Source organism: Rhipicephalus microplus, unplaced genomic scaffold (genome assembly GCF_043290135.1).
Source record: "Rhipicephalus microplus isolate Deutch F79 unplaced genomic scaffold, USDA_Rmic scaffold_24, whole genome shotgun sequence".
In the NCBI taxonomy this organism is placed as follows: Eukaryota; Metazoa; Arthropoda; class Arachnida; order Ixodida; family Ixodidae; genus Rhipicephalus; species Rhipicephalus microplus.
This window is the reverse complement of record NW_027464597.1, coordinates 6,894,919-6,914,601: the sequence shown is the minus strand read 5'-3', so window position 1 is coordinate 6,914,601 and position 19,683 is coordinate 6,894,919. Positions and strand designations below refer to the sequence as shown.

Sequence of the window (19,683 nt, the reverse complement as noted above, 5' to 3'; positions counted from 1 at the left end):
AATACAGTACGTGAATGATTGACGAATGTATGTGAGTGGTGTAAACATGATAATCATGAGATGCGTGTCATGTAGAAACTAGACTACACGCCACGCTCGTGAAGCGCTGGCGGCCGTTTCGCTAGCTTCACTTATACTGAATTTGGTATTACGGGACGTGAATGGATGCACGAAGGTATGATACTGGTGCAAACTTAATAAACGTGAGATGCGTGTCATTTAACAACATGAATACATGCTTCGCTCAAAATGTGCTTGCGGCCGTTTCACTGGCTCTACATGCACCAAACTCGGTATTACGCGACGCGAACGCACGACATAGGCATATGAAATAGAATATTCTAGTTCACTATACCACAGGTAAATGACACATCTAAACATGATAATCACGACATGCGTGTGATCTAACAACATGACTACATACCTTACTGATGATGTGCTCGCGGCCGTTTTGCTACTTCACATATGTCAAAATTTGTATTACATGACGCTAATGGATAACGAAGGTATGTGACTGGTGCACACATGATAATCATGAGATGCGTGTTATGTGAGATCATAACTACATGCCACAGTCAAGGTGCCAACACATTTCGACATGCCGCGGTGCGCGTGCTCACCGGCGATCACTTTGTGGCGTCACGCCGGCGTTGCCACGCCAGGTGCCGCTCCTGCCATATACTCGCAGGCGCGCGCCGTGGTGCGTCGCTTCGACGCATGCGCGCTCCGGCGTCCCTCTGTAACGAAGGGGAGACACAGTGTTGGCTTGGTAACGCATTGGCGCGAATTGCAGCATGTCCTATTTCACGCCACTGGCTGACGGGCCGCGCCGACGGACGCTGGTCGTGCCTGGCGTCAGAGTATAATAGAGTGCTGGCGTTTCGCTAATGTAACATCGCTGTGCCCAGCGTGCGCGTGCGTCAACGCTACATTGGAGTATATTGGGCCCTTCGTGGTGCGCTCGCGGCTGTTGTGCTAGCTCCACACATACCAAATTTGGTGTTACGGGACGTCAATGAATGACGAAATATATGACTGGTGCTAACATGATAATCCTGACACGCACGTCATGTAAGAACATGATAACATACCACGCCTATAACGTGCTCACGGCCGTTACGCTAGCTTCACATATACTAATTTTGGTATCACGTGACGTGAATGGATGACGAAGGTAAACGACACATCCAAACATGATAATCATGACACGGAAGTCATGTACGGAATCATTTACTTCCACCTCGTATTGTTGTGCTGATATTAAAGGCACATATCAGCATTTCTCATTCGTGCTTCGCATAGCATCGATTATCACTGTACTTATTTATTTATTTATTTACAGTACCTCAAAGGCCCCAATGAAGGGGTTTTACATGAGGGGTGGGCTATTACAATCGGTTAAAGGAGTAGATGCTCGATCGCTGCTTTGAAGTTGATGATACTGGAGTGGTGCGCAACGTGAGGAGGAAGGCCATTCCAATCTTGTGCGGTCTTGACAAAGAAGGATGAAAGGTGCGCAGTGGAGTGAGCTCTTGGCGGGTAAACAGCTTTCCTGTGATTGATGCGGTCTGAATGACGATGGGCTGGCTTGATGGTGGCAGTACGAGGCGATCCATCATAAAACTTAAAAAACAGGCACAGACGAGCTATACAGCGGCGAGACGAAAGGGTAGCGAGGTTAGCACGAGATTTAAGTTCGGTTACGCTTAACTGATATGAATAATCTGAAAAGATGAATCTTGCTGCCCGGCTTTGCACTGTTTCAAGTGTTTTAGTATTGTTACTCTGATGAGGGTCCCAAACAGCGCATGCGTATTCAAGTTTTGGTCTGATTAGTGTCTGATAAGCGAGTAGTTTGACAGGGGTAGGAGCTAGATGAAGGTTTCGGCGCAGACAGCCAAGAGCAAGGTTTGCTTCGTTAGTAATGTGCGTTATGTGAAGGAACCATGTTAAATCAGAAGAAAAATGGACACCTAGATACTTGTATGTAGTTACGCATGAAATTTGAGTGTTGTTAATGAAGTATGCTGGAGATAGGTAGCACTGTCGGCGATGGAAAGAGACTAGTGACGTTTTCTTTGCGTTAAGGGACATTAACCACGTTGTACACCAGATTTCAATTTTATGAAGGTCAAATTGAAGTTCATGAACATGTGATGTGTTGTTAATTGGGCGATAAATGACACAATCATCGGCGAAAAGTCTGATGTTAGAAGAAATATTATTTGGCAAGTCGTTAATATATATGAGAAAAAGCAAAGATCCTAGAACCGTGCCTTGAGGCACGCCTGAAATGACAGGGCGTAAAGACGAAGAAAAATTATTTGCGTAAACGAACTGCTGGCAGTTAGTTAAAAAGTCGCAAATCCAATTGAAAAATAAGGGGTCAAGGTTGAGACAAGAAAGTTTTAAGAACAAGCGTTTATGAGGAACTTTGTCAAAAGCTTTTTCGCAGTCTAAAAAGAGCGCGTCTACTGGTATATTTACATCAATGCAAGAGCTAATGTCATTAGTAAACAGAGCTAGTTGAGTGTCACACGAAACACCTTTCTGAAAGCCATGTTGGTTTTTATGAAAGAAATGAAGAGGTGCGAGAAAGTTGACTATGTGGGAATAGATTACGTGTTTCATTATTTTAGAGCATACACTTGTGAGCGAAATGGGACGATAGTTTTTGGGTGAATACGAGTTACCTTTCTTTGGGATTGGAATGACGTTGCCTACCTTCCAGTCTTGGGGCACCACTGCAGATGAGAGTGATTGCTGAAAAATGTTAGATAAAATCACACTTGTTACAATTTTAGTGTTCTTCAATATTTTTGTGGTAATTCCATCTATACCCATTGATGAAGTAAGCTTTAACGAGTCGATTATCTTGGAATTACCATTGGCATGAAATGCGATTTTCGACATGATCGGGTGGCATACAGGGAGGGCATGGGGAAGGTCACCGTCAGGTTCTATGGTGAATACAGAGCAGAAGGTTTCATTTAATACATGCGAAGTGTAGTGTTCAGGAATTGAAACATTTTGTTCGTCGCGTAGTGTAATGTTCGATGAAGGGGTAATAGATGATGGGTTAATTGTTTTCCAAAATTGCGTAGGATTTTTTCGGAGCATATCAGGTAAGATAGAAGAATAGAAAGAAAGCTTGGCTTTAGCTGCGAGAGAATCAAAAAGCTTTTCGGTTGCCTTGTAATTGTCCCACGCGTACTGGGTGTCTGAATGCTTAGCGGAGCGCAACTGGCGCTTCTTTTTATTTTTAAGACGTTTTAGTGAAGCGTTGAACCATGGGGATGTTGACCTTATGGTTAAGGTGACGGTGGGAACGTGAACTTTTATCAGGTGCTGTAGTTTGGTTTTAAATAGGTGCCAGTTTGTTCCGACAGTGCGCATAAAAAAATCGGTTAGAAAGGATTCAGAGAAAGCTCTTAGTTCATCGTTTATAGCTCTGTAGTTGCCCTTATCGTATAATGTGATTGTTCTCTTAATTTTCTTGGGAGTAGGTAACTAGCACTGAAAGGTTGTCTGAAGAACAGAGTGATCGCTAATGGCAGATAAATATGACACTGCACAAAAATTATCAGGGTGAGACGTAAGCAATAGGTCTAGAATGTTGGAGGAGTGTTCTGTTTGTCGAGCAGGTTTAGAGATAAGTTGTGATAAGCCGAATGTTAAACAAGAGTTTAAGAAGTCACTTTCAGCGCTGTGGTTTGATGCAGTTAGTGCTACATCTGACCATGTTATTTCGGGTCACTTCCATGTGTTTCAACGTCTACAAACCAACAGGTGGTAGGCAAGAGACTTCTGCTCGCAAAACATACGTCTAGACAGCTGCTGTACGATGCGCCACGGAGGTAAGTAGGTGAGCCATCGTTAATGGACATAAGGCCTTCATTGAGCACAAAATCGGCAATGTCCCTGCCGCGGGTGTTCATTGAGGCAGAACCCCACATGGGATGATGTGATGGGATGATCTCCCAACATATATACAGCTAAAAGGTTTCCATCGTTCGTCTCCCCGGCCTGTGAAAAGCGTAGACTGACCAGGATTATAAGCTTCTGTAAATGCTCAGTGCGGGAACATTCAATCTATATCTGAAATAGAAAGCCTAATTACATTAGCCTTAACAACGCATACGAAACTTGTGAATGTGTCGCTACCAAGATCACAACTTGACGCAAAATATGAATACCTTCGTGCAATTCGTCGCCGGGCAGAGAGAAAATACAGGAGGACGAAATTACCAGCTGACCTATCTACAGCACGCCAAGCACAACGACATGTATTGCGACACCTCGATAAGCTCGATAGGCAATGGTGGAGGGTATTTTGTAGCCCTCTTGATCCCAGAAAACCCCTGTCTCGAATATGGCAAATTGTCCGAAGCCTTCAGACGCCCACTCAACAGTTGTTCCCTTTCCGATCTTTGGCTCTAAAGCAAGGCCGACCTGAAGTAGAGGTTGCAGAAGATTACTGCCACTTGCTCGTACGTATATCCTCCTCATCGATATCAACTTCGTATTTAGCCTCACCGCCATCCAGCGACGATCGCCTTGACTTGCCATTCACAATGCACAAACTCGACGCTGCGATTTCTACGTCCCGACGGTCGTCCGCACCAGGGCCTGACGGAATTACTTATTCGGCTCTATATCACCTCAGCCAGGAAGCAAGGCAGGCTCTCTTGTCGTTCTACAACTCTACGTGGGAAACAGCGACAGTACCAGAGAGTTGGAAGTGCAGCCGCATAGTGGCCTTACAAAAACCAGGCCAGTGTTCACACGAGTTGTCTTCTTATAGACCCATTGCCCTAGCCAGTTACATCGGTAAGGTGATGGAACACATGGTGCTGGCAACATTGGAATGGCTGCTGGAGAATAATGTCGGCTTACCAGATTTTATAAATGGCTTCCGTAGAGGTCGATCATTTATAGATGGTTTGTAGATCTAGTTTCTTCTGTTGAAAAGGAAAGACAACGTCGGAGATTGGTAGGGGCCATTTTCTTAGATATAAAGGGCGCGTACGATAGCGTCTACCATGAGGCCATTCTTGACGCACTTGAAGACATCGGCGTAGGTGGCCGACTACACGCATGGATAGGGAGCTATCTCAGAGGACGTACCATTTTTATGTCGACATCCAACGGTGACACGGCCAGGCACCTCGTAAGCCGTGGAGTTCCGCAAGGCGCCGTCCTGAGCCCCATGCTTTTTAACATAACACTCATTGGCCTTGAAGTTGAGCTTTGCGACGTTGTCAGAATCAGTGCATATGCGGACGACATATGCATATGGGCATCTGGAGCAACGCGACCACAACTGCGAGCAAGGCTACAACAAGGCACATCAATAACATCTAAGTACTTACGTCGTCAGGGCCTGGAACTTTCAATAGCAAAATGTGCTGCATTGGCATTTACGAAGAAATCAATGTCGCGGTACCCAATCTTCGCTCACGGAGCAGTGATTCCCGTGGTTAAGCACCACCGCTATTTAGGAGTCGTCAATGATCGCAACCTGTCCTGGTCAAAGCATGTGACTGTGATGAGAAACAAACTAATCAGTTTTGTGTATGTTCTTCGTGTTATAGCAGGACTGAGATGGGGCCCTTCGGAGAAAAGTCTTCTGCAGTTATACAAGGCATTGTTTGTGGGCTATATAAGGTACAGCTCACCTGTGCTTTCCAGCATGCGGGAAACGTGCCTTCGTACTTTAAAGAGCCTTCAGGCACGAGCACTGAGAATATGCCTTGGCCTGCCACGGTGCACATCTACCTCTGGCACTATAGAGGAGTCACGCACCTACCCTATACAGGTTTACACGTCCTGTGAGCCTCTTCGAGTGCACCTTCGTCTGCTGACCCGACATGCACAGCTCCCGTTATCTTCGCTACAAGTGGACCGACCAGGCTGTACCTATTCGCGATGCCTCGATACGCATAGGCACATGATCCCGGCAGGCTTTGCACCTGCCGTAATCTCTGCAGTGCCTTCATGGACATTGACTAAACCGCTGGTGTGCCTTCACATACGTGGAATTTCGTATAAGTCGCATGTTTTTTATATTGCCCTCAAGCAACTCACCTTGGCACATTTAGATGACCGATACAGCGACTCTGTGCACATTTACACCGATGGATCCGTAACTTCATCCGCCTCAGCTGCAGCCTTCGTGATCCCTCAACTCGGTATTTCCCGACAGTACAAATTAGATCATAGGTCATCTTCGACAGCTGCACAACTTGTTGCTATACAAGAAGCCATAAAATTTGTGAACGACGAAGCACCGCGTAAATGGACGATTCTGTCTGATTCAAAATCAGCGCTTCAAGCTATCCATTCTTGCTTAAGAAGAGGCCAATTTTACGAGTTAACGTTAGGAATCGTCCAAGCATTTGACCTAACACAGAGGGGCGGTCACTTGATTACACTCCAATGAATTCCTGGACACTGCGGCTTGGTTGGCAACGAAACAGCCGATAGCGAAGCAAGAGCGGCAATATACAACGCTCCTATGTACGTCTAAGTACCCTACTCGCGAGGTGACGTCAACACATTGTTGAGATCACTCATGCGCGAATGCGCTGCCACTTACTGGTTGCTACCAGATCACCGGAACAAGCGCCTGCGGGAAACAGACCCCAGTATGACTTTTCGTCTTCCAGATAAAATCAGCCGAAGACATGCTAATATACTGCACCGAATTCGCCTGGGCGTCGCCTTCACTCGTCACTACACCCACCTAATCGGCCGTGCGGCCAGCCCAAATTGTGAACGCTGCCAAGTGCGCGAAACGATAGCTCACATATTTTGTGACTGTGCATTATACGTGGCACAAAGAGAAATGCTAACTGCAACGTTGGCAAGCATTGGACGAACACCATTAAGTGAAAGCCACATATTGTCAGCAATGAACGACCAAACAGTGTCAAAAACTGCTACAAAGGCTGTTCTAGACTTCATAAAAAGCACTGGACTAGAAACTAGACTGTAGGGTACTATACTAAGTGGCTACTGTACATACGCACCACCTCTTCTTGTCCCCATCATCACCTTCATCCCTCTTTCTTTCCCCTTTCCCTTATCCCCTGTGTAGAGTAGCAGGCTAGAGCGAACTAGCTCAGGCCGACCTCTCTGCCTTCTAATAAATTCTCACTCACTCACTCATGTTATTCCGGGGAAATTGAAGTCACCAAATAAAATATGTGGGGCGTTTGGAAATGCAGTTGTGACAGAATAAATGGCATCATGGAAATGTTTTCAGAAAGACGTATCGGCTTCAGGTGGGCGGTAACACACTCCGATTACAACAGGTGGATTAGACGCTTGGCAATGCACAAAAAAGATTTCTAAGGGAGAGGGTAGATCGACTATGGAGCACTGAACACTATTATGGGCGGCCATCATGACACCACCACCACGTTTATTTTCTCGTTCGCGCCGAAAAATTACAAAATCAGGGAAACAGCACTGTAGTTCGGTGTTGGAAATGGATGAATTTAGCCAAGTTTCGGTTAGAACTATAAAATTGCAGTCAGTGGTATCTGTTATGTGTGAAAGTGAGTCGCGTTTGGGCAGGATACTTGTTATGTTCGTATATACGAAAGACAGAGCTGTGCGTGGAAATTCTCGCTGAGAAGAGTCATGTGATTGCTACCATGGCTGTCGAATGACCTTCTACTCAGTATAATCAAAAAGGTAAGTAGTGTTATCGAGTATACGTTTATCATAACGGAGCTTGAAAGGCTTGCGTTGAGATTTACCGAATTCGACTAGCTTTTTCCGGGCAAGGCGAGTAGTTGGCGAGACATCTGCTGTAATCTTGTAGTTGGTGTCCTTGAGTCGCGCGCTTCTTGATAATACGCCCTCCTTATCTTTGAAATGGGAAAATCGGACAATAATGGGTCGATTGTTATTTGGTCGAAAGCGGCCAATTCTGTGAGCGCGCTCTATGTCTCTTGGTTGCAGAGAAGTTTCAAGTCTCGGGCTGCAGAAATCGATTATTAACTTCTCCGATTGCTCCCATGTTTCATGTTTATTGTCTTTTAGCCCAAAGAACACTAAATTTGAGCGTCTATCCCTATCTTCGGAGTCGTCTAGCCTGGTAGCCAAATTTCCAAACATCTTGGTGCCCTGCTCTGCCATGCCTCGAACACCATGGATTTGTTTTTTGACTAAGGCGATCGAAGAACAAACGCCCTCTATTTCCCCTAGTCTTTTCTTTATATCGTCGAGAGCTTTGTCATTTTCTGATAATTTTAGGTGGATTGATTTCATTTCATCTAAGAGTGTTGCTTGTCTGCTCTGAATTGCGCTCAGCACTGACATTATGTCATCAGATGGCTGTGATGAAGCGGATCGAGTGTTGGGACCGGGGTTTTCCTCAATATCGCCTGCTAGAAGCAAGAGGTTAAGAATAACATGAGTACACTCACAAATCATGGCAATGCAACACCGTGGGCTTGGCAGCACAACTAATGCCATGTATCGGGTACGGCGGGTGAAGAGAGAATATGAACATGTTATTTGCACAAAAGGCAAGCGGATCGCGTGAGCGTGAGGCGTTGCTGACATGCTGCCAAGCCAACTGGAAGCAGGTTACGTTTTGTCAGGCCTTATATAGTGCTGCTGTGACGTTAGAGTGGTCGACGTAGCGGTGAAGCATCCACAGAAGGAAAGGGCATGAGGCAGCTGAGCGATGACGTTGGCAGGGGTGTGCCTGCGAAGATCATCATGCACACGCCGCTCGTTTTCGGAGCCAGGATCTCGTTGAACGAAGACTGTCGTAGTTGAAGGATGCAGCAGCTGGTGGCCCATGAACATCGGGTCTCCATCGGCTACGCAGGGCGGCCCATGGAAGGATGTCACCAGGCACATCAGGGTGAGTGACTGCACGAAAGGCAAGCGGATCGCGTGAGCGTGAGGCGTTGCTGACATGCTGCCAAGCCCACTGGCTTAGCCAATTAGCCACGTAGGATATGCCAATTTTTAAATGCGAAGCATTTGTTAGCCCTTTATTGACGAAACGTTAAATATTTAAAAAAAGCACTTTTTTATATATTGGAGCTTAATATAGCACAAAAATTCGCACTTGGCTAGCAAAAAATTGCTATGTTTGGTTGTCTAGATACAGCTCTGTTGTCCGCGAGCAACACTAGGCATGAGGGCGAAATCAGGCTTCGTTGCAAGACACTTACGGGTCAGTGTGAAATTTCTGTAGGCACTCCTATCCTGGCGTAAAACAAAGATGTGCATCGCTCTTTCTGCACGTTACCCGTGTAATACCTGTGAATTCATCCATTTACAGCGGCATTTCTTTTGTGAGAACGTTAGAAGGTGACCGACCGTGTCCAGCCTGATCTCTTCGCACGGAACAAGAGCTGCTGGTCTACGCCGTTTTTTTTTGTTTTTTTTGCTTGCAGTTCATTCTCCACTTTTGACGGGGCGAAATAACGCCTCCTTTAGGGTGTCGTAACCTTCCCTTGTTGCCTGGGCACCAACGCAATATACGCCTTGAAAGAGAGGAGGGTCACTTGCTCTTTGCGTGGCACATCAGCGGCGTTTGCATCTCGGCGGTGTAGCAGCCAACACTTTACAATTACTATATTCAACAGATGAAAAAATAGCTTCCTGTACCAGAATAACGTAGTTACAATGTTGCTATACACTGTTGGCAAAGTCATAAAAAGGTTAACACAATCTCCTGAACCGCAAGAGCATCAAAAAAGTGCTAGGGGTCCCTTTGGGTACCAGTACGGAACCCCTCATGCAGTTGGGTATACACAACACGTTGGCAGAGATCATCGAGGCACAGCATACGGCTTAGATGGCCAGGCTCTCCTCCTCGGCACCAGGAAGGAGCATCCTGACAATCATAGGGTATATTGTGGTAGAAGAGGAACGTGGTCACTCGCTCGCTAAAAAGCAAAGGCCAAGATTTTTGTCGCTCCGTTCCCCCGCAACGTACATGCGCAGCACAACGCGAACAGGCGGAAGGCCAGGGGCGAAGCACTGCTCAAGAGTGTTCGTGCAAACCTTTAGTCTCCATTCTTCGTAGACGCGGTGCAATACGGTCGGACAGCCAACTTATCGGCTGTTGCAGTTGACCACGCAGGTTATGTTATTCACTCCGCGTCTATCAGGAACACCACTCCCGCTAAAGCTGAACACGTAGCCATAGCTCCCGCTCTCCTTAACGACTCCCGGCAACACATCTATACAGACTCACGAGCCGCTGTGCGGTGAGCCTTTGCATCTGGATTGGTATCGGCTGAAGAAGATCGCATCTTTCGTAATAAGGATATTTCAGAACACGCCATAATTTGGTTTCCGGCTCACCTCAGATCGCATCTGGCCTCCATGGCAAACCTAAACGGGATTACCCACGCCCAAGCACGCAAACTTATCTATCTATCTATCTATCTATCTATCTATCTATCTATCTATCTATCTATCTATCTATCTATCTATCTATCTATCTATCTATCTATCTATCTATCTATCTATCTATCTATCTATCTATCTATCTATATATCTATCTATCTATTTATCTATCTATTCATTATTCTATCTATCTATCTATCAATTTCTACTGTAAGTGGCGTCTGCCAATTTTTAATTTTTTGGATTCTACCAAAGAAAGAAAAGGAACGTTCCAGTGAGACTTTGTGCCTCCTATTAGAGAATTCTGCGCACACCTATGCAAGTGACCGAAGAGGTTGAATGACCGTTCAAAATCGCTACTGTCACAGCTTTGGGCTCGCACACAATAGATTGCTTTAGCACTCATAACCGCAGTTGCACGAGCAACGTCTACGAGTATTTGTACTGTATTCTAATTAGGTTGAAAACAATGCCTTGTTGCAATATTCAATGGGAAAAAATTTAAAATCTGTTGTCATTGCAGTACCCGTGAGTTCCTAGAAAAGTGAACGCTGCATTTAAATTTCGCCACGTTTCTTTCTTCTACCTGCAGATATCTCTCAAGCGCAACCAGCAATAGTTTTTCTGAATCCCCAGATTGTGTGAATCAAGTAAGTAACAGTATATTTGGCAGTGCTGTAGTTAGAACGTGTAAAGGTATTCACAAACTGTATTCTGTTTTGGTTGAAACAAAAGCTATCGGCAACTTCAGCGTCGTTGATAACGCTGCCTGGCATTATTCTATTTCTTAGAATAAACGGAGTTTAGTATTTAGATTGGCATAGCTTCCAATAGAGCGGTAGGATGCGCAAGCTAAAAGGGACATATTTCCTGGATCATGGTTAAGGAAGTCCGGATAATGCGTTCGAAGCATGTAAGTAGTCAGAAACAGTTAGTACGCGAGTGATGATTTAATTCATCACTCGAGAACTCACAACAAATGGGATGACGCCGCTAAGTTGGCCTACGTCTCCTTCTACCTGTCGGACGTGGCCAAGCTGTGGTTTATCAACCACGAAGCAGAACTCCCTACATGGTCGGTCTTCAAAACGAGCCTCACACAAGTTTTCGGATGGCCGGAGCTACGCAAGCGCCGTGCCGAACAACGCTTGCATACTCGGTCCCAGCAGCTTGGTGAGAATTTAACAAGCTATATTGAGGACGTTCTAGACCTTTGCAAGCGAATCAACGAGTCGATGTCCGAAGAGCTTAAGATCAAGCACATCATGAAGGGCATTGAGGACGCGCTTTCCAAATGTTGTTTTCTAAGAGTCCTCGCACTCTCCTAGAACTGACTGAGTTATGCCAGAGTTTTGACGAGTTGCGCAGGCAACGTCTTTCCACCCGACGTCCCTCGGTGCTCGACGACTCTATGTCCAGCCTGTCCACCCTTGTCATAGCAGAAGACCATGCCTCTCTTCTATCCAAGATCCAAGAGTTCATCCGCGCTGAGGTCGCTCGTCAGCTCTCTTTGATATCCTGCGTACCCGATCAACCACGCAGATTGACGTCAACACTCCGCGACTTCATTCAAGACCATGTCGCACAAGTTCTTCCTCCCGCCCGTGAACCATCGCCAGTCGCCACACCTCTCACGTACGCCGAGGCCGTTGCTCGACCTCAAAAGCCTGCGTTCCAGCCAGCGCCTATGTATTCTCCGCCGCCCTTTTTGCCGCTGACCTATTCACCGCCGCCTATGCCGATACCACCTCGGCCGCAGTTTTCTGCCCCCCAGCCGCAAGACGGAGTCGACCAATGGCGGACCTACGACAACCGTCCAATATGTTTTGCTTGTGGCGGTGTTGGTCACGTGGCACGTTATTGTCGTCGTCACAAGGCTGCTTAGAACATTCAACAAATGCCCTCTTTCGACCCTCAGTTTTCTTCTATGCCTTCGAACCTTCCTTCCTCTTCCTTTCCTTCTGATTGTTCACACGGTTCCACCCGCCACTCCCCATCTCCACGTCGACGTTCGCTTTCCCCTATGCGTCGCTGTTCCGGACCCACCGAACAGGAAAACTAACGGCCGCAGTTCCCAAGGCACGAACTGCGTCTCCGTCGCCATGCACAAGTCCTCGCCCCTGTCCAGCTAACGTCATCGAAGTGTCAGTCGATGGTATCGTCGTCATGGCGCTTGTCGACACCGGAGCCGCTCTATCCGTCCTTTCCATCAACCTGTGCCGCAAACTCCACAAAGTTCTGACGCCATTATCCAGCCTTTTTCTTAGAACAGCTAACGCACAAAATGTAACACCTCTCGCAGCCTGTACCGCACGAGTCATCATCGAAGGGATTGTGTAAATCGTCGAATTCGTAGTGCTGCCCTCGTGTTCCCATGACATGATACTCGGCTGGGACTTTCTTGCGAATAATAATGCCGTCATTGACTGCTGTCGCGCTGAACTTGAGCTATCTGCACTTCCTGGTGTTGACGCTGTCGAAGCCTCCCTGCTGTATTATAAACTGTTTGTTTCCGACGACACCACCGTACCACCGCGCTCTTCTCTGCTGGTGACTGTGTCGTGTGACGCTATTTCCGATGGTGATGTTCTAATTACGCCCTCTGCCCTGTTCATTCAACGCAAATGTTCTCCACTGCCCGTTGCTTTCCTTACTCTCCACCATGGCGTCACGAAGACGCTCGTGTACAATACGCTAGAAGGGCCTTTACCTTTATTTTATGGTGAATGTCTCAGTCACGTGCATCCGATCGACGCCCGTCACATTTTTGACGCTCCATCTAGTTTACTTTTCACGGACCTCAGTGCACTCATTTCTGACTGTTGTTGACCAGTCACTCCTTGATGCTTTCCAGCGCTCCATCGATGTCGCAATGTCTTCTTCAGAACGAAGCCAGTTGGTGAACCTGCTGCAAAAGTTTCGTACTTCTTTTGACAGCCATGCTTCTGGCCTCAGTCACACATCGAACATATCTCACAAGATTGACACAGGAAGCCATACGCCTCTACGGAAGCGCCCCTACCGAGTCTCAGCGTCGGAGCGCCGTGTTATTTACGACCAGGTTGCTGACATGCTCCAGCGGAGTATTGCACAGCCTTCTAACAGTCCCTGGGCGTCACCGGTCGTTCTTGTTAGGAAAAAGTATGGCTCCATTCGGTTCTGTGTGGACTATTGACGTTTAAAGAAGATCACCCATAAGGACGTTTACCCGTTACCACGTATAGACGACGCCCTTGACTGTTTGCAGGGAGCAGAATACTTCTCTTCGCTGGATTTACGGTCTGGATACTGGCAGGTTCCTATGGAAGCATCTGACCGACCGAAAACAAGCATTTGTCACACCTGATGGATTATACGAATTTACCGTTATGCCTTTCGGCCTTCGTAATGCACCAGCCACTTTTGAAAGAATGATGGACACTATTTTACGAGGCCTCAAGAGGAACACATGTTTATGCTACCTCGATGACGTACTTGTCTTTTCCACCGATTTTGACACCCATTTAAATCGTATCGAGCACGTCCTCACACGCCTCACCGACGCCGGCCTTCAACTCAACCTCAAGAAGTGTCGTTTTGGTGACCGGCAGCTCAACATCCTTGGCCACGTCGAATCGCGGGACGGCATACTTCCCGACCCCGCCAAGCTTCGAGCAGTCGCCGATTTTCCGAAGCCACAGAACTTAAAGGAACTTAGAAGTTTTGTCGGCTAGTCGTCATACTTCCAACGCTTTATTAGAAATTTTGCTTCCATATGTGCGCCCCTTACGGACCTTCTTAGCGGCGACAAGGACCTTTCCACCTGGTCACCAGCACGCGACGATGCGTTCACCAAATTACGCCGCCTGCTAACTTCACCACCCATCCTCCGCTACTAGGATGCTGCCGCTCCCACGGAGGTTCATACTGATACCAGCGGGGTTGGACTTGGCACTATGCTTGCGCAACGAAAGGCAGGGTTTGATGAATGTGTCGTCGCCTACGCAACCCGAACGTTGACGAAAGCTGAGGCTAACTACTCCGTGACCGAGAAAGAGTGTTTAGCTATTATTTAGGCCCTCGGAAAATTTCGCCCCTACCTGTATGGTCACGCATTCGACGTCGTCACTGACCACCACGCCCTTTATTGGCTATCCACACTTAAAGACCCTTCCGGACGACTTGCTCGCTGGGCGCTCAAACTTCAGGAATACGACATATGCGTTATTTACAGATCCGGTCGTAAGCACACGGACGCCGACGCCCTTTCTCGCTCACCCATATCGGATGAAGGTGTTTGCCTCTCTTCCCTCGAGCCTGCACTCGCGTCATCCGCCTTGCGCAACATGACGGTGGAACAACGAAAGGATCCCTGGATCAGTGGCCTCATAAGCATTCTTTCTGATCCTCTCACTCCATCGCCCTCTCGCGCTCTCCGCCGCCACGCTAGCAACTATTGCCTAAGGGATGATCTTCTTTATCGACGCAACTACCTTTCTGACGGTCGCAAGTGTCTCTTTGTGATACGCTGCCTTCTTCGAGGTGCTATTTGCGAAGCTTTTCACGCAGACCCACAGTGCGCCCACGCAGGCCTCTTCAAGACACACCCTAGGCTTCGACTCAGATTTTATTGGCGTGACATGCATAACTACGTACGGAAATTCATTCGCTCGTGTGCTCAGTGCCAACGACAAAAGTTACCTTTCGGGCAAGTCTACCCGTCACAACCTCTTCCTTGTCCTAGTCGACCTTTTGATCGTGTCGGCATTGACATTTACGGACCCCTGCCATCAACTCTAGCTGCTAATCGCTGGAGTATTGTTGTGATAGACCATCTGACACGCTTTGCCGAAACAGCCGCGCTGCCGACTGCCACAGCCCGTGACGTTGGAACGTTTCTGTTGCAACGTCTCATTCTGCGTCATGGTGCCTCTCGCGAGCTTTCAAGTGACAGAGGCCGTGCCTTCCTTCCTGACGCCTTGAAGGCATTATTCAACGAATGCCGAATCGTGCACCGCACAAGTACAGCGTACCACCCTCAGACGAATGGCATGACTGAGTGCTTCAACCGTACTCTTGGCAATATGCTGTCAATGTACGCCGCCTCTGATTATTCAAATTGGGACCAAGTTCTCCCGTTCGTTACCTACGCGTATAATACTGCCGTACAAGCTACTACTGGGTTTTCGCCATACTTTCTTCTGTGCGGACGAGAACCTTAAAATACAGTAGACACTATTCTTTCATATAAACCTTATGAGTCAGAAAGTACAACTCTGTCCGACGCTGCTCGACATGCTGAAGAATGCCGCCAGCTTGCGCGCTCTTTTTTCTACCGAGGACCAGTGGCAGCAGCGATCCCGCCAGACTGGGCACCGTTTGGCTCCAAAGTTTCCACCTGGTTCATTGGTATGGCTTCGGGCGCCTGCTACCGCACCTGGCCGCACCGCAAAACTTCTTTTCAAATACATCGGGCCATACCGCGTTGTAGAGCGAACGTCACTCGTCAACTATATCGTGGAGCCCATCATCCCATCTACAGACCTATGCTACCGCGGCTGCGACACTGTCCACGTCTCTCGCCTTAAGCCATATTATGACCCATTAGTCGTTTTTTCTGCCTAATCCGCCAGGATGGCGCCTTTTTCTGCGGAGGGCGAATGTAGTGAAGAAGAGGGGCCTCAGCACTGTAGTGAAGAAGAGGGGCCTCAGCGTCATTTCTCGGCACCTCAGGGGCATCGCTATCAGCATAAGCTCGTGCTTGCTGCGCTTGGCCGGACGCTGCTGACTGCTTTGCCTTCTGCATTCTGCTCAGCTAATCAACCCCGTTTCAGCATTTATACCCTTACCATAGAATATCCTGCCGTTATCGCTAGTGGTGACGTAGGTTCCAGAATTATCTCTAATGTTCACGAAGTGAGGGTAATCTTAGCAAACTGATCTACTGCAGCCTCGACCCTTCTCGAACATCATAGGTGCGGTTTTCGCTGAACGTAGTGTAACGGGGCGATAAAAAAACTTGAAGAAGTGAACGTGGCATTGCCCCCTCTGAAAAAGGCATCGTCCCGTTGCTTTAACAAAAGACGATGGCACAATATAAAAACAATAAACAATAGTTACAAAATATAAAGCACTCCAGCAACGAAAAAATCAGTGCCCAGGTTTGCGCATGAAATGGCTTGAGGCACACGACACGGACGACTTCTGGTCGAGCACGGCGACATTGAGAGTTCGTAATGCCGCCGGGAACAACCTCATAGTCGAGTAGGCTGAGCTAGGCCTCGAACTACTCTGTAGGGTCCGAAGTACCGTCGCAGAAGTTTTTCACTGAGCCTACGTAGGCGTATCTGCGTCAACACCCAAACACTGTCCTCGGGGCTGGTACTCCACGAAGCTTCGTCGAATATAACGGCGGTTGTCAATCGCCTGCTGATTCTTGATGCGCAGGCGGGCGAGTCAACGAGCTTCTTCAGCGCACTGAAGGTAGGTGTTGACGTCGAGGTTCTCTTCGTAAGTGACGTTTACAAGCATAGCATCGAGCGTCGTTGCCAGGCTCCTTCCATATACCAACTTGTCCAGCATGATCTGCATCATTTCTTGGACAGACGTATTGTACATGAAGGTCACGTACGGAAGGATTTATTCCAACACCTTGTGCTCGACATCGACGTATATGCCCAGCATGTCAGCGATGGTTTTATTAAGGCGTTCGATGAGGCCGTTTGTCTGTGGATGGTAGGCAGTGGTCCGGTGGTGACTTGTCTGCCTGTACCTCAGAATCGCCTGAATCAAGTCCGCCGTGAAGGCCGTACCTCTATCAATAATAAAGACCTGTGGAGCTGCGTGACGCAGAACAATTTTCTCGACGAAGAACCTTGCTACCTCGGAGGCACTGCCTTTGGGCAGGGACTTTGTCTCGCAGTAGCGTGTGAGATAGTCAGTAGGTACGATGATCTGTTTGTTCCCGGAATTCAACGTCGGGAACGGCTCCGGTAAGCCCATGCCGATTTGCAGGAACGGTTTGCGAGGTGGCTCGATGGGCTGGAGAAGTCCAGCTTGCTTAGTCGGTGGCATCTTTTGTCACTGATAATTGCGGCAAGTCCTCACGTAATAAGTGACGCCAGTGGCAAGTCATGGCCAGTAGTAGTTTTCTTTTATTCTTGCGAGCGTACGGGAAACACCGAGGTGTCCAGCCATCGGATCATCGTGTAAAGTTTTAAGTAATTCTGGTTTCACTGTTGAAGTAACCACGAGAAGGTGGTCGGCTCGAAAGGTTGAGAAGTTATTCTTTGGGAGAACTCTGTTTCACAAAAAGAACGACTCTATACCTCTCTTAAAAACATTTGGGACAGTCGTGCTTGTTACCCTCAAGATATTCCACAAGGCTTCTGATTTCAGGTTCAGCTATCTGTTGTTCGGGGAAGTCGTTGGCAATAAGCGTTCCTAAGATGCTGTCCTCATCCAGGCCATCGGCCAGTGGTGGTTTGATGGGGGCGCGAGACAAGCATGCGGCGTCGGAGCGTTTTCTTTTAGACTTGGAAACAACGGTCACGTCGAATTCTTGAAGTCTGAGGTTCCACCGTGCGAGGCAACCCGAAGGGTCTTTCAAGTTAGCTAGTCAACAGAAGGCATGACGGTCGCTCACAACTTCGAAAGGCCTGCTCTAGACGTAGGGCCGACACATCGACGCTGCCCGAATGATGGTAAGGCACCCCTTTCCTGTTGTAGAATGGTTGGCTTCGACCTTGGAGATAGACCAGCTAGCATAACTGGTAACGTTCTTAACACCATCAGTCTTTTGCACAAGGATGGCGCCGAGTCCTACGCTGCTTGTGTCTGTGTACTTCTGTTTCGGCGTATGTCGAAATGCGCAAGTATCGGTGGTGTCTGAAGGCTTCGTTTAGGTTCTTTAAATGCTTCCTCTTTTGCGCTTCCCACCTCAACTTGACGTTGCTTTTCGTGAGGCGAGTTAGCAGCTCGGAGATCTGTGAGAAACGTTTGATGGAACTCCTGTAGTAGGCGCACAATCTGAAGAATCGGCGTACAGCGTTCTTGTCAGTGGGCTGTGGGAAATCGGCGATGGAGGCTATTTTTCGCGGGTCAGGACGGACTCCAGACTTGTGAATGACGTGTCCCAGGAACAACAGCTACTCGTACACGAAGCCTAACTTTTCTGGCTTCAGGTTAGGTCCAGAGGATTTGATAGCTTGAAGAACCGCTTCAAGGCTCCGGAAATGCTCGTCAAAGCAGGAGAAAAACACGACGACGTCATCCAAGCACACGAGGCAAGTCTGCCGTTTCAATCTAGCCAGCACGGTGTCTATAACGCGCTGGAATGCCGGAGGCGCCACGCAAACACCAAATAACATGGCCTAAAACTCGAAGAGGCCATCTCATGTGAGTAAGGCCATCTTCTCTATATCTCTCTTATGAACCTCAGTTTGCGAATAGCCCGTTTTGTTGTCCATCGAGAAAAAGTACCTCGCGTTGTGGAGTCGGTCCAGGGCGTCGTCTATACGTAGAAGAGGGTACATGCTCTTCTTTGTGATTTTGTTCAGGTGGCGGTAATCGACGCAAAAACGTAGGGTCCTGTGTTTTTTCACTAATACCACGGGTGACACCCACGGACTCTTAGACGGCCGAATGATGTCGTCGAGTAGCAATTCGTCGACTCGTTTCTTCATGGCGTGGCGTTCTCGCGTCGAGATTCAGTACGGGCTTTGTCGAACTGGTTGTGCAGTTTCTTCTGTTATGATGCGATTTTTGGCGACTGGGGTTTGTCGAATTCGCGATGATGACGAGGAGCAGTCCTTGAATTGCAAGAGCAAGAACTTGAGCTGGTAAGGCTTGCACTTCATACGGCTCAGGTTGTAATCGAAATCTGCTTCAAGACCTCAGTTCATCGAAGCAGCATCGGCAGCATCGAAGAGGGTGAATGAATGGCTGAGATGCTTGTATTCGTGGCTGAAGTTTGTCAGCACCACCTTTGCTTTGCCGTCACGCAGTCCAGCTATGCCTCTTGCGAAGCAAATCTGACGGTTTAGAAGAAGGTGCTCATCACCCTCGACGATGCTTTCAAGGTTTTAGGCTTTTTCGGTGCCAACGGAAATGACGACACTGGAGAAAGGCGGCACGGTGACCTGCTCTTCTAGCACATTTAATGGGTGATTCTGTGGTGTTGTAGGGGTCCGCATCATGTTTTTTGAGGTTCGTGTGATTGACTGAGAACTCAGGTCAATGACATCGTCGTGTTGACCTAAAAACTCTATTCTTAATATCACATCCCTCGAGCAATTTTGTAAAATTACAAAGCTTGCA

The 19,683-nt window shown here is 47.8% G+C and overlaps 1 long non-coding RNA gene across 1 annotated transcript in view; it reads left to right on the top strand.

The window, feature by feature from the left end:
• LOC142786486 (uncharacterized) overlaps positions 1-19,683 on the top strand; it is a 75,797-nt gene that overhangs the window by 30,305 nt on the left and 25,809 nt on the right. The window contains exon 2 of the long non-coding RNA XR_012889069.1: positions 10,979-11,036. This is a non-coding gene — a long non-coding RNA (uncharacterized LOC142786486). The remainder of the gene's footprint in view (positions 1-10,978; positions 11,037-19,683) is intronic.